The sequence below is a fragment of the Gossypium arboreum genome, chromosome 12 (genome assembly GCF_025698485.1).
Source record: "Gossypium arboreum isolate Shixiya-1 chromosome 12, ASM2569848v2, whole genome shotgun sequence".
Classification (NCBI taxonomy): domain Eukaryota; kingdom Viridiplantae; phylum Streptophyta; class Magnoliopsida; order Malvales; family Malvaceae; genus Gossypium; species Gossypium arboreum.
In genome coordinates, this window is record NC_069081.1 from 69,700,685 (window position 1) to 69,716,693 (window position 16,009).

At 36.8% G+C, this 16,009-nt stretch overlaps 1 non-coding gene across 1 annotated transcript; it reads left to right on the plus strand.

The window, feature by feature from the left end:
• The first annotated feature begins 11,770 nt into the window (after nt 1-11,770).
• On the plus strand, nt 11,771-11,877 carry LOC128286317 (small nucleolar RNA R71). The gene has a single exon (XR_008276860.1). It is a non-coding gene; the product is annotated as a small nucleolar RNA R71 (small nucleolar RNA).
• Nucleotides 11,878-16,009: the final 4,132 nt, after the last annotated feature.

Genomic DNA, 16,009 nt, shown 5'->3' on the forward strand with positions numbered 1-16,009 from the left:
TTTTTCATCATCGAACAACATTCAAAAGCTCAAGTATTTATCAATGGAAATTCACAAAACCACTAACAAACTCAAAAATTAGGGCACGGGCTAGCTAGTACTCAAAGCAACGATCACAAAAACATCAAAAACATCAAAAACCGAGCTCAAAACACATACTTAATAAATCATGCAAGGGCCGAACTTAATGAAGCTTCAATGAATATTTATTTTCTCTATATTCAGTGGTGGAAGATGATGATAAATGAAATTTTTATGTTTTATTTTATCTAATATAACTTATTAACTAATTTGCATTATTAACCTTTAGTAAAAACATATAATAACATATAATGGATGGTCATTTATGTCAAATTCCACTATCAATGGTCTAATTTCATCATAAGGACATCCAAATTTAAAATCCATAGCCAATAGACACTTTTTAACAAGTAGAATGCAACTTTTTCATTTTACGCGATTTAGTCATTTTTCTCAAATTGAGCTATTAAACAACAAAATTAGCTCATGAAATTTTCACACATATATATTCACATGCTGTAAACACATAAAATAATATTAAAATAATTTTGTGACCTCGAATTTATGGTTCCAAACCACTATTTTGGTTTAGCTAAAATTGGGTTGTTACAAGATGTTCCATCAGAATAGAGGTCAAACTCAGGTCGACGCGGATATGGTTGTAGTTATTAGTGGATCGCTAAGTGATAGCAAAAGTTGTCGCCCTGAAAGGTGCATCACCTTTACTCCAATGTCATAGTCGCTGCTCGGTTGAGAGTCCTCCTATAACCACAACAGTCTCGACCTTCGGATAAGAAAGGGAGATTAAAGATATCGGCTACGTGGAAATGGAGAAACCAACTACGCCAATTATATTGGGAAGCCCCTAGTTGTTCCCTATGATTATGCCCTCAAACATATGCATGGTATTTAGAAGGCAATACATTTCCGAGTATATGAAAAGTTTGAGATTGTGGCCGCGTAACAACCATCAACTACCTCTCCCATTACACTCTGATCCATGACTGCATAATGGTAGTCGATTGAGACCTCTTCATAGAGTTCCACCTGTAACACCACTAACCCGTATCCGCTGCCGGACTAGGGTTAAAGGTGTTACCGGAAAAATTAAAACATTACAAAATCATAAATCATACATCATCATATCATAGCAATTCATACATAAATATTCCCTTTAAAAGGTTTATGAAAGCTTAAACATGCTTTGGAGAAGGCTTGAGACCAAACCGAACAGATACAAAATTTTTTAAAACTTGAATAAATTTTCTAAGTTACAGAGGTCACACGCCTGTGTGAATAGGCCGTATGCCTTACACGGCATTAGACACACCCGTGTGTCTAGACCATGTCAAATCAAGGCATACACACTGACTTAATCGCCACAAGACATGCCTGTATGCCTTGGCCGTGGTTGAAACTGACTTAAAATCGTAGGGTACCCCAAGGGACACACGGCTGTGAAACATGATCGTGTGTTGCACACGGCTGAGACACATGCCCGTGTCTCTACTCATGTGGACAAAAATAGGCTATTTGAAAAGCTAATTTGCCACCCAATTTGGGTCAAACCTACAAGCATCAAAGCAAGCACATTTGCATTATAATTTCAACCAATTTCAATACCAAAACTTACATTATTCATGCCATATTATTATCAACCAAATTCAAGCTTATAATATATACTCAATCATATCAAATCATAAGCCAAAGTCATATTAAATCATATGTTTCATAACTCCAATTCACCTCATCCATTCACATGCCAAAACCTTACCAAATTGACCATTTCACTAGGCCATTGAAGTGCATCAAAACATACCATTTATGAACACAAGCATATACCAAATTCACTCATAATCTCATCCATAACCAAGCCATATCACATTGCTAGATATACACATCACAAAACATAACCAAAATCCTCTAGCCTAAGATGCCATACTACAATATATACATTTTCAAAAGGTACCAAAATAGAGTTTAATAGTGTGATGATGATCCATGACGATCCCTGAGCTCTCAGTAGCTTCGATATCTATATGTGACAGCCCTAAATTGACCCTAGTCAGAAAGTGGTTTCGGGACCGCTAAACCGAGTCACCAAAGTATTTGAGTATAATATTTATTGTCTAAAATATGTGAATATGAGTGTGTGAAAGTTTTAAGCTTCAATTTAGTTAATTGCATGTGAATTTAGTTAATAGGACTTATGTGTGACACTTTTGAAATGTGATAGGTTAATCTATAAGGATCTATTAGTGCATGTAATCAAAAGGGTGGACTTGCATGTCAATTTCCCCACTTTGATAGTAGTGGTAAGCCATGACAATGAGGATAGATAAAATGTGATGGGTAATAACAATAAAATAATGTATTAATGGCATAAATTATAAAAAAATAAAGAAAAGGGTGTTAAACTAATTAAGTGAATAAAACAAAGAAAAGAAAAAAAGTGTTCATCTTTTAACATCCTTGGCCGAAAATGCTAAGAAGAAAGGGGAAGGGGAAGCAAATATTCGGCCACTCCTTCTAGTCTTGAATAAGGTATGTAATTCATGGTAGCTTTTGAAATTGTTGAATGTATTAAGCTAGTTACTAAGTCCCTTAGTTAGCCTATGTCCAAATTTTGGATCTTGTTGGTAACATGAGTAATTGGTCATGAGATAATGTTCAAGAAATGGTTGTTGTTCATGTTATTTGGATGAGAAATGGTAGTTAGGTGAAGTAGAGTCTAACAAATGAGCACATATGTGCATTAGTTGCTAAATGGAGAAAAATCGGCTAACAAGTGTGTACTAAGGCCGAATATGATTTTGAATATTATTGAGTAATGTATGTGTTTTGAATTGATGGAATGGAGAGGATGCTTTAATTGTGTTATGAACAATTATATGTTAAATTAAGGTTTGCTAAGCTAGCTATTAAGGTGAAGTGCAAATGTTAGTATTTGATTACTAGTGTATATATGTGTATTAGCGAGTTTTGAACTTGAAACAAAATGGTATTTAGTCAATACAAGTAACCATATTTGTAGAATGTATTAAGTATATAATCGGCCTCAACATAGACATGCATATTCGGCCACATGAATGAATACATAGATTGATGTTGTACGTTCGGCTATAGGTAAGCATATTGATGGCTTTATCTTGACTTAGAAAATTGGCTAAAGGAGAATATTGGCTAATATGTTGAATTTGATTCATGATTTCATACATATATGACTCTAATGCCTAATATATATGGGCTAAGTACCTTAAATTTCTCTTTGATGTTCAAAATGATTAAATCAATTTATTTGTTAAATTAAGCTCAAGAGCAAAGGGGAACTAAAATCGATAAAGGAAAGGAAAAGGTGATCGAATAGCCGTTGAAATCGTTCGACAACATCCGAGGTAAGTTTTCGAGTAATGGAACTTAGATTATGATTCGATTAGGTCATGACATATAAGCATAACAAATAAACGGTGATATAATGATTCTACTTGAATTATATATTGAGGTAATTAGTTTATACTTATGACGGGCAGCCGAATGCGTATGGAGATCATGTTATATAGCGAATCAAAACCATGCTCTTTGTATGTGGCTATTGAGCCGAAAATGGTAATGGTAGATAAGTGCCTTGTGACTGGGTTCTAGTAATGAAAACGAAATAAAGATGTGTTATGATTTGTGGACATATGTGCATGATTATTCGGATGATAACCGGACTAAGATCCGAAGGCATTCGTGTGAGTTGCTATATTCGGGCTATGTCCCGAAGGCATTTATGCTAGTGATTATATCCAGGCTAAGACCCGAAGGCATTTGTGCGAGTTGCTATATCCGGGCTAAGACCCGAAGGCATTTGTGCGAGTTGTTATATCCGGCTAAATCCCGAAGATACTTGGGTTTGGAAGTGAGCGATCTTGCTGTAATAATTTCAATTAATACGTTCATAAAATCCAAACGATAAGGTATGTTTCGTATATGCATCGGAAAAGTCGATTCGTTTTAAATAGTATTCGTTCAATTGATTAACGAACTTTCGGCCTTTAGTTAGGTTTGATACCTTGTGTATGAATATATTGATTGAAGCGTGAAGTAAGTATGATTATGAGAATGTGCATATATGAAGTTATTCATTTAGCCATATGAATGTTATACTTTAGTCAAAACTAATTTCATTACTCAAAACTTACTAAGCATTAAATGCTTATTCCGTTTCTTTGATTCTCTGTTTTATAGATTTTGGTTCGTCAGCTATCGGATTCGGGAGTGTCAAAGTCGAAGTCGTCCACACTATCTAAACCACTTTTGGTACTCTTTTAGTTCAATTTGAAAATGGCATGTATAGGGCTGACCCTTGTTGTTAATTGAGTACCCATTTGTAATGTATATTCGTATAGCCATGCGAAAATGGCTCGTATATTTTGAAGTATAACATCATGGTCTTATGGTATGGTTATTAAGTGACGTGGAAATGTTCGGTAATGACTAGCCATTGGAATGGCCAATCATGGTTCTATTGGTGCTACGTACGTTGTGGCTAATCGTGAACATACTTGGAAATAATGTATGTTAATTTGCTAATTGAATCATGGAAACTATGAAATAGGTGAAATTTGCCTTAAAATAGATGTTGACAACAGCAGTGTTGTAAGTTTGAAAAATCACTAAAAATAGTAGAAATGTAAATAAATAATGAATGAATTATGTAATCGAACCTTGATGAGTCTATTTTCATATGGAAGAAGCAAAACAACCATATGAGCTGTAATTTACGAGATGTTTAAGTTTTCGTGAAACAGGGCCAGAGCGATTACTCGATCCCCTGTTCTGACTTTGGAAATTTACCATAAATTAACCAGAGATAATTAGACGTCATGCTTTATATTTACGAATTCCTTTTTGAGTCTAGTTTCATTAGAAACAAACGGAATATGTATTGAATCCCTGTACAGGGAGATATCTAAATCGTAATGCATGAAGGTCAGAGTAGTCGAACCCTGAAATAGGGGAGACTTTAACTAATAAACTGTACTAATTGGCCCAACCAAAAATTCTAGAAAACATTTTGTAGATGGATATATGAGTCTAGTTTCAGGGAAAATTTACAGAATCAATTTTCGAGTTTTTGAGCTCGAGATATGATTTTTACGGTGACAGTGACGCAGTTGGCCAGCTTGTCTGGAAATTTTAAAATGAACTGTATAAATAAATGAATTAAGTCCGTTAACACCTCGTGTCCGACTCCGGTAACGGTCTCGGGTACGGGGCGTTACACTATAAATCAATTGAAAAACACACAGAGTAAGCTTTCAAAAGCTTAGTAAGCCATATGCAAATAAACTTAACAAATAAAATCAATTCATTCATATAATTTAAGGCAAAATACATTCACTTAGCCATAGATCTAGTATATTTCATTTGAACATAGCTCATATATACATATCATAACTCATTCTCAAAGCAACTCATACTTATATCATATATTCACTAAGGTACATATAACTACTTCTCATTCTCAAACATGATATACAATTCAAACGTCCCTGAGTCGGATACAAATTCACATAGTCATCTATTTTCTCGGAATGCCTGTTTAACCGTTCAGAATCATAAGGGTATGCGGATAGCTTGGAAAGCTCGTACAATGCCAACGTCCTAGATGTGGTCTTACATGTAATCAAATATTGATGCCACTGTCCCAGACAGGGTCTTACACGAAATCAAATACAATGCCAACATCCGAGACGTGGTCTTACATGTAAATCATAAGTCGATGCCAACGTCCCAGACGTGGTCTTACACGATAACACATATCGGATCTTATATCATGACATATGTATCCTAACTATTCTTAAGGTTCATACAGGGCTTTTCAGAAGTCAGAACTTTGTCGATACTTCCTCAGATGTCTCATTTTTCTCAACTCATATATTCATTCATCATAGTTCAATAGCATATAATTGATAATAATTCAATTCAAAACACATTTATTTGTATATAAACTTACCTCATACAGATTCAGATAGACGGGATCGGCTACTCGACGACTTTCGACTTTCCCCGATCTAATTTTGTTTTCTTTAATTCTTAATCTATACAAATTCAAATTTAACCCTTTTATTCACCAAATCATTCAAATCAATCCACAAACACATATTTAGGGCATTTTACAAATTAGCCCTCACATTTTCATATTTTTGCACTTTAGTCCTTAATCATAAAAATCACAAACTATACAAAATTTCCATATACTTATGTTAGGATGAATTCTTATAGTATTCATATAAGCCCATATGTTTCATTTATTTCACATTCTAGTCCTTCAAAATATCCTTTTATAATTTAGTCCAAATTACTCAAATTTATCAAAAATTCAAAGACAAAACTTAGTAATCTAACACATATCTTCCATTTACTATCATCAAACTTCATAAAACTCATAATTTCATCAATGGCATATTTCAAAATCATCAACAAAATCAGAAATTGAGACATGGGCTTGATAGAACTCTAAGCAACGATCACAAAAATGTAGAAATTATCAAAAACGGAACAAAACTCATACCTCAATCAAAAGAATCAATGGTAGAACCCTAAGAATCCTTTTTCTTTCTTTCTTATTTGATTTTCGGCAATAATAGGCATGAATGAACTAAATTTCATCCATTTTTTTATTAATTAAACATAATTAATCCATTTACCATTTTACCCTTAGTTAATTAACATCTAGACCATTAACATACAAGGTCATTAATGTCTACTCAAGCTTACAATGGTCAAATATCAACATAAGGACCTTTCATTTACAAAGACATATCAAATGGGCACTTTAACAATTAGAATGCCACTTTTACATATTACGCGATTAGGTCCTTTTATCAAATTGAGCACACAAACGATTAAATTTTCATACGAAACTTTCACACATGTCAATGTACATATTATAAGCACAAAAAATAATATTAAAATACTTTTGACTCAAATTCGTGGTCCCAAAACTACTATTCCGACTAGGGTCTAAACAGGATTGTTACACCACCTGTGACGGTACAAAGTAAAGTAACCCCAGAACCTGACTTCCACAAGATATGTTTTGGAGGTAATGGTCTCATCTCTGCAGGATATATGAAACTTGTGTGTCTCAAAATGATATCGTATCACTGACAACTCAAGGCTATCTCGAGCCAAAAATTATATTAGTGATAGAAATTTTTAAACTAAAGCGAGGAAAAAAATGGAGAGATAGAAATATATTAAAGTGAAGGGATAGAGGGTAGGAGAGATGATATTTTTTTGATGATGAAGTATGGAGGGGGATCCCCCTTTTATAGGTGTATAGGATGGGTGAAATTGTAGAGGAAAAAATATTGTGGTCGAAAATATGCTGCAGAACTAGCAATTTCATTAAGTATCTTCAAAACTAAAATTAAACTAATACTAAAGGAAAATAAAATTAAAAGTTCTTAAATAAGATAAATAAAGATAAAAGTGAAAATAAAAATAATAAATAAAAACTTTTTAAACATCATCATCGCCGGATGGTTCGCGAGGTGGTTGTGGCGATGAGATGTGAAGGTGCTGACAAATTTGATGAAGAGTAGTATCAATATGATCAAAACGCTGAAAACACTGCTGCTCAAATTGAGTAAGGTGCTCAGAGATGTCAGAGTATGAAGCCACTGCATGAACTGGACAATGTATGGGTAGTGGCTGAGACAGTGGGTCCTCATGACGTGGAGGGACATCATCAGGAATGTCCTCTGGGTCCTCTTCCTCGGTGGACTGGATGAGGCGGTACTGAGGAGGGTGGGTGCCACGTCGTTTCTCGATCATCCTCATATGTGCATGCTCAAGATGCCCTGTGGGGACATCTGGCGGATGAGAGTGAGGGAGGATGATTGTGCCACTGTGTTGAGGAGCCCAAAGTACCGAGCCAATCGAGTCACATAGGGCCCAACAGAGATGACTCCTCTCCTATGTCGCTTTGTCTAATGGCGGATGGCGAGGGCAATAAAGTAGGCAAGGTCGAAGACATGCCCGTTTGCCATGCTCCACAAGAAGTAGGCGTCGTGAGTGTTGACGACACCGGTACTCTCTCGTCGTCCTGTCAGAGTGTGGGCCAAGATGGCGTGTACGTATCGCAGGGATGGGAGAGGGCCGACACCTTAGAGCAGCTAGGATCATAGGTGGCCGAGACAGGAACGATGTCCTTCCAGAACTTTGAGGAAGAGTAGTGGATGTGGCGATGGAGGGTGTCGAGTTCGTTGTCGTCCATGAACTCCTCCGTGTACAGCCCTAGTGCAATTTCAAACTCTGGTACGCTCAACTGGCGCACTAGACCACCAAGGCGGAATTGGACCGTTCCAGGATCATCGAAGTTTGTCATGACTACTTGAAGATAGAAGGTCGAGTAGAGTTTCATCGTGAGCTCGAGGTATGTCGGCTCGATAATCTCAAAAAAGAACCCCCACGGTTTAGTCGTCAAGAGGGCTCGGATCGCGTCAGCCATTTGAATTTGTTCGAGTGTGGCCCAGTCAATGCAATGGCTCACACCTAGGGGTCGGGCTCATAGTATTTGAAAAAGTTCCTCCTGTGGTCCCAGTGGGAATTGGATGAATGGGTGCCTGATTTTCACGGTAGGACTCGAAGAGGATGATGGTCCTTTCCTTTTCTTTGAGGCGGGGACGATAGTTTTTTTACCACGATTCGACATGGTATCTGTAATGAAAACATGAAGAGGATAACATGAACTAGCGAATTCAAAAAACAATTATGAATATAGTTAAACTAACTAATCCAACCAACTGAACAATACTCAGTCAAAATTAGTTCAATCTAGATGATAAGAGTCTATAGCAAATGTCATAAGAAAAGCATGATTAATTTTCAACATGGAATGAATGAATTAGATGCTATGGAAACACAAGAAAGAATGAATGTCCCAGAAAACTTTGAATAAAATGGAAAAACATAAGTATGACTATAGTGAGAACTATAACATTAATCAGAAATCAACCGAAGAAAACTAGAAAAATCATAAAAGAGATGAATAAAATAGAGAGAAAAGAGTGAACAAATGCAGTATGTTGATGGAGGGAGGAGTTTGGAGTGTCTGGGCTGGAGTTGGGGTCGGCGCACAAGTGTGGCAGAGAGGGCGTGTGACAGGAGACCGGTGGCTAGGGTTGGGTTTTAGGGAAGAGGATGATGAATAGTGAGGGTTTTATATAGATTTTGGGCCACACGGTCGTCGGGCACTCTCGTGTGCCCTAATTTTTGCCTGTGTGTTTTGCAATTTTTTAAATTTAGGCGCGTTTGAGACTCGCACACACCCGTGCTCTGGGCGTGTTGGTGCCCACGGCCATGTCCCACGACCATGTCCTACTTCGTTCACTTCTTCCACGCTCGTGTTCCAATGCGCACGCCTGTGTTGTTTTATCAGTATTGAGCACGGGTGGTGGGCACGGGCGTGTTGCAAGACCGTGCTAAATTATCAGTTTCAACCAAGGTTCCTAGACATGGGAGTGTCGCACGCCCGTGTTGGTTTGACAGACTAGCCCACGGCCACGTCGCACGGCCGTGGCTACTTGTCGCATCCCGTGTTTAAGGAAAACTTTGCCCTATTTTTACATGGCTGTGTTACACGGCCGTGTCTCCTCTCGTGGTGTGGGCATGGCCTAAGGCATGCTTGTGTGCCCTGCCGTGTGGATTAGAGAACCTGTGCTTCAATGACTCAGTTAGTGATTAGATGTTAAAACTAAAATTTTTAAAGAAGTTAACATCATTAATGCTCGGGTTGCCTCCCGAGAAGTGCTTATTTATAGTCTAAGCTCGACTTACCTTTCTGGTGCATGGTCATGGTGGTGCGAGGAGTTTACACTCCTCATCTCTACTATCAATTTTATCAACATAAGGTTTAAGATGAGTACTGTTTACCTTAAAAGTGTCAAATTTGGGATGAATTACCTCGACTGTACCATATGGGAAAGTACTGAGTACCGTAAGAGGGATTGTTCCGTTAGGTTCAGAAGTGGCAATGCGAGGGTCTGCTGCATCTAGTAGTACTTTGTCTCCAACCTTAATTTGATTTGGTGCGACATTGAGCTCGTCATGGCGTGGTTTTGGTTTATCTCATGTCCTCGGTTTATGTGTCCGCCATTCATCTAGTTCCTCGATTTGTAGCCTTCGTTCTTCATAGATAGGTCTTTTTTTGTTACTTGAACATGCCTCATGTAGGTTTTTCGAACTTATTTCCTGCAAAGAAGGTTGCACCACATGGTCATTGTTTCATCTCCCACACGAAGTGTGAGTTCACTTGTGCCAACATCAATAATTGTTTTAGCGGTTGCTAAAAAGGGCCTCCCTAAAATTAAAGGAACGTTACTATCCTCCTCTATCTCTAGAACAACGAAATCAACTGGGAATATAAATTTGTCAATTTTAACGAGTACATCTTCAATAATCCTCCTAGAAAATCTGATTGTTTTATTGACTAATTGAATACTCATCCTAGTTTGTTTGGGTTTCCCAAGACCTAGGTGCTTAAACATTTTGTAAGGCATAACATTGATACTAGCCCCTAAATCAGCCAAAGCATTATTAACATCTAGGCTACCAATTAGACAGGGAATCGTAAAACTCCCTAGATCTTTTAATTTGTTGGCCAGCTTATTCTGTAGTATAGTTGAGCAAACCACATTTAGCTCTACATACGACACCTCATCCAACTTCCGCTTATTTGTTAAAAGCTCTTTTAGGAATTTGACTGTGTTTGCGCATCTGCGAAAGAGCTTCAATAAACGGTAAGTTAATATGTAACTTCTTTAATAATTTAAGGAATTTACTGAATTGTTCGTCTGTACGGTCTTTCCTTGTCGCGTTGGGGTATGACACACGAGGTTTGTACTCTTTACTTACCAGTTTCTGGTCATTGTGGTCCACCTCACCTTTACCTTTACTTACCACAGTTTCTTGCCTTGGTTCTGGTTCAGGTGCAACTAACCCTTCCTCATCTTGAATGGAAATTGCATTGAGTTGCTCCCTTAGGTTAGATTCAATGTTACTCAGCAGGCTACCTTGTGGTTGTTCAGATATCAATTTAGCGAGCTAACCTATCTGAGTTTCAAGCCCTTGAATTGATGCTTGTTGATTCTTAAGTGCTGTCTCAGTATTCTAAAAATGAGTTTCTGACACCGAGATGAATTTTGTTAGCATCTCCTCAGGGTTCGGCTTTTTCTCTTGTTGGTAGGGTGGTTGTTGGAAGCCTAGAGGTGGTGGTCTCTGATTCCCTTAGCCTCCCCATGAGAAATTTGGGTGGTTCCTCCAACCTGCATTGTAAGTATTACTATAAGAATTATTTTGAGATTGAGGATTATTACCCATGTAATTTAACTACTCGTTCTCCATGTTGTGGCCATAGGGTGGGTATTCTGAATTGCTGGATCCGCCTCCATTTGTTTCGCACTACATTACTGGGTGAACCTGTGAAGAACCAAGAAAACCGTCAATTTTTCTATTCAAAAGTTCTACCTGATTAGAGAGCATGGTGACTGAATCAACGTTAAAAATGCCGACTGTTTTCGTTGGCTTTGTCCTCATGAGTTGCCACTGATAATTATTCAGTGACATCTCTTCTATAAATTCATAAACATCCTCATGTGTCTTATTATTGATAGTTCCACCAGCGGCTGCGTCGATCATCTATCGAGTCGAAGGATTCAGGCCATTGTGAAACGTTTGAACCTATAGCTAGAGTGGTAACCCATGGTGAGGGCACCTTCTCAACAGATCCTTGTAACTCTCCCATGTATCGTAGAGTGTTTCTAAATCTATCTGCACAAAAGAGGAGATATCATTACATAATTTGGCTATTTTAGCCGGTGAAAAATATTTAAATAAAAACTTTTCGGTCATTTGTTCTAAGTAGTGATTGACCCTCGTAGTAACGAGTTCAACCATTGTTTAGCCTTATTCCTTAACAAAAAGGGAAACAATTGAAGGTGAATGGCATCATCAGAAACACCATTGATTTTAAAAGTGTCACAAAACTCTAAGAAATTTGACAAGTGAGCGTTGGGATCCTCGTCCTGCAAACCATCAAACTGAACAGACTATTGGATCATTTGAATGGTGTTAGGTTTCAGTTTGAAATTATTTGCAGCAACAGCAGGCCTAACTATGCTCGATTCAGTTCCTGTTAAAGAAGGTTTAGCATAATCATACATAGTACGTGGAGTAGGATTCTGATTAGCAGTAATTGCAGGAGGTAGCGGATTTTCTTGGTTTTCAGCCATCTCCTCGGTAGTGGTTGAAGTATCGTCCTCTTGCTCTTCCTCTGTGTATCGTAAGCTTCGCCTTATTTCTCTTCGATTTCTGCGAACTGTGTGATCGATCTCACTATCAAACAGTAATGGTCCCGACGGGTTTCTTCTAGTCATATACTATAAAAACCAGCCAGGAATGAATAAAAGAAAAATTAGAAAAGAAAATAAAATTTTAAATTGAAAATAAAGTAGAATGGCTAAAGTAATAAAAATCGAGTGTTCCTAATATCCTAGTTCCCCGGCAACGGCGCAAAAAACTTGATACGTGATATTCGCGACAGGATTTAAAAATTTATAATTAATCATTCTTGAAACTAACTATTATCATGATGAAGGCAAGTGTACCTATCAAACAGTAGTATAGCTTTAGCAAGACCGGATTGTCGAACCCAAAGGAACCAAGAGTACTAGTAATTACTTTCGTTTTATTATCTAGCCTAAAAATTAAGGGATTTGTTTATCTAAACTACTCAACTAAACTAAGGGTGCATAGAGAGAAAATTGGGAAAAACGCTTTTCGAAAAACTCGATTGATTAAGACAATACCCGAGGAAAAATCTACCTAGACTTCACTTGTTATTTGACTCTGAATCAGACGATTTATTCATTTGACTTAATTCGTAAAAATCCCTAAATTATATTATTATCTCTCTCGAGACTAATAACATCTAACCCTAGGTTCATTAATTGAAATCTCTCTCTAATTATCGTCCTAGTGTTGCATTAACTTGATCTATGGATCCCTTTATTAGGTTTCACCCTAATCCGGCAAAATCTTATCATCCTATCTTTAGGCGTGCAATCAACTCCGCTTAATTATGACAAACTTACTCTTAAACAGGGTCTATTCCTCCTCTGAATAAAAGCATTAACTTGAATCAATATCCTGGAATATTAAAACAAGAATTAAGAACACATAATTAAGAACAAGTCAAATATTTATCACATAATTCAGATAATAATAACAAGATCTGTCTTAGGTTTCATTCCCCCTAGGTATTTAGGGGGTTTAGTTCATAATTAAGAAAGAAAACATCTCAAAATAATAATGAATACAAAACATAAAGAAAACCCAAAACCCCTGAATGGAAATTGAAGGGAGATCTTCAGTCTCGATGATGAATCTGGCTTCTGAGATGGACCAATCGGCTTCCCTTGAGTAATTCCTTGATTCCTACCCCATGTGTCATGCTAAGTGCCTCCTCCGGTGTTTAAATAGGATTTAGAATGCCTAAGATCCCTCAAAAGTGGCCTTTTCCGAATTGGGCTATACTTGGGCTCGACAGGGACACGCCCGTGTGACACACCCGTGTGCGGTTACTCCAACCCGTGGTCAAGGTTGTTAAATAGGCACGGGCATGTAGTCTACCCGTGTAAGTTGTGCTTCGATCCTACCAAATGGACACAGTCGTGTGGCACGCCCGTGTAAGGAAGTCCAGGCCGTGTTGATTTCTCATGTGGGTCTATTTTCTTCGTTTTCAGCCTGTTTCTAGCTCTTTTTACTCTCCTATGCTCACCTAAGTATAAAACATGAAATTAAAGGATTAGGAGTATCGAATTCACCAAATCTAAGGAGAAACCATCCATAAATGTGCTAAGTATGGGATAAAAATATGTATAAATTACGATTTATCAGCGTTTTTGAGCACTAAATAGCATTTCATTACATTATTCAAGGAATGCACTTCCTTATAAATGAATTTTGAAGCACGCATTACCCTTCTCCTTGTTCTATTTAGCTATTAAAGTACTATAATATTTAGAACTTAGGTACGTAGTAAATTTATATCAAACATCGAAGAGTTGAGTTACGAGAGTCATATACATTTCTTTGGATAATCTTCTGAAGATTTTTTTATGGGAAATATCCAATTCATTTTAAATTGAAATGAGTTAACGAGTGAAATCCATCATTTACTATGATAGTCAAATCTGTAATATTGAAATTAGAGTCGTATTTGCTGAACCCCAATCTGTGGAATTGGCTTTCAACCGTGTTGGGAAATATGTCCATATTGTAGTAAACATGTAATTGTTTTCTATTTATTTGAACGATGAATAAATAAATAAAGTTAATTTCACATTTCACTATTATGTCTTTTGTATTTTTTGTCTTTTATGTTTTGCATGCATAGCGAAATTATGATAAGTAAATATTAGCTCATTGATTATCTAACGCTCAAACTGAAGATAAGGGACATTTTAAGAATGTTTACATTGCGAGAAAGATAACTTACTTCAGTAGATAATCCAAATGAGTCAGTAATCCCGTAAAAAAATCAAAGTGAGAATTTAATTCAAATACTGAGAAGATTGTTATGTTATATACAATTCCAATTGGGGAGGTGGCTAGTCTTAGCTATAGGAGCAATTGACTCCATGAGTAAAGACATAAATGTATTCATTAGTAGAATGATACATTGGACTAGACCTGATATGAATTAATTCTGAATCCACTTTTGAATTAATTCACTTGTGACTTTCATGGTGTGATTTACCTAAATTCTGAGTTAGTCACTGACCATGCATATGAAACTCATGTGCTTTGATATAAGTGGAGGCTTATGCTCTAAAGATGATCGAGCCCATAGTCGGTATGTTGGGTACATTACTTGTATATGGCATGACTTTACTAGCAATAGTGAAATTCATAGCTCAATTAAAGAGTTAATGATATCCTCTCATTAGCATTGTGTAGATTGATAAATATGGAACGTGGCCACGGGTTGCTTGTTCTCGAATGAGCATAGCCATTTGTTGACAGTGATCATATTAATCATTAAGAAGACACAATGGTGACAATGAAATAAAATAGGATTGTATTGAGTGAACAGATTTAACTCAAAGGAATGAAGGATATCATATGAGTGTAACACACACATGACGAGGTCATTGGACAAAGCATTTGGATGAATTGTTTTTGTAAAGAGTATAAAATAAGGAGTTTCCAATCTGTACATAACTGCAATCATTAGATTCTAATTGTACATGTCTGATTGGTCCCTTCGCTAGCTCAACAAAAGCTCGATCATACTACATTTGAATCAGAAGAAAATTCTACGACTTTAGGAATAATTTAATTGAGTCAATTTATTCAATGTGGAATTAAATTATGTGGTCGTAAGAATTGTTCAACTAGAGAATTTGATTAAAGAATTTTCTTGGAAAATTAATTTAGAAAATCTAAGTGATTTTTGGAAAAATCAATTTTTATCAAGTAAAATTAAATTAATCAAATCAATTAAAATTAATATGATATTTTTGGAAGTTAATTTTCAAGTCAGACAATTGGCCCAATGGGTAATTGAACTTGAAAATTGGACCTAAGATCGTAAAGTGGGTTTAGGAGCCCAAAACCGAGACTAAGACCCAAAAATTGATCGAATTGGGATCGATATGTGAAACATAGCCGATGATGCAACCGGTGGCTAGACTGGACTGGTTGGGTCATCATTAACATGGACCGAATCGGCTTAGGGTGTCGTAAGGGTGTCGCACTTGCACCACTAGACACAACGGTGCCAGTGGCCGCGACAAGGCGTCCCGGTGGCCGGCTGTAACACCCCTAACTCGTCTCTTTAGTCAGATTAGGGTTACGGAGTATTATTAAACAATAAGAAACATTTGAACATTATATCATTCAATATTATAATCATATCATAAATCATCCATAC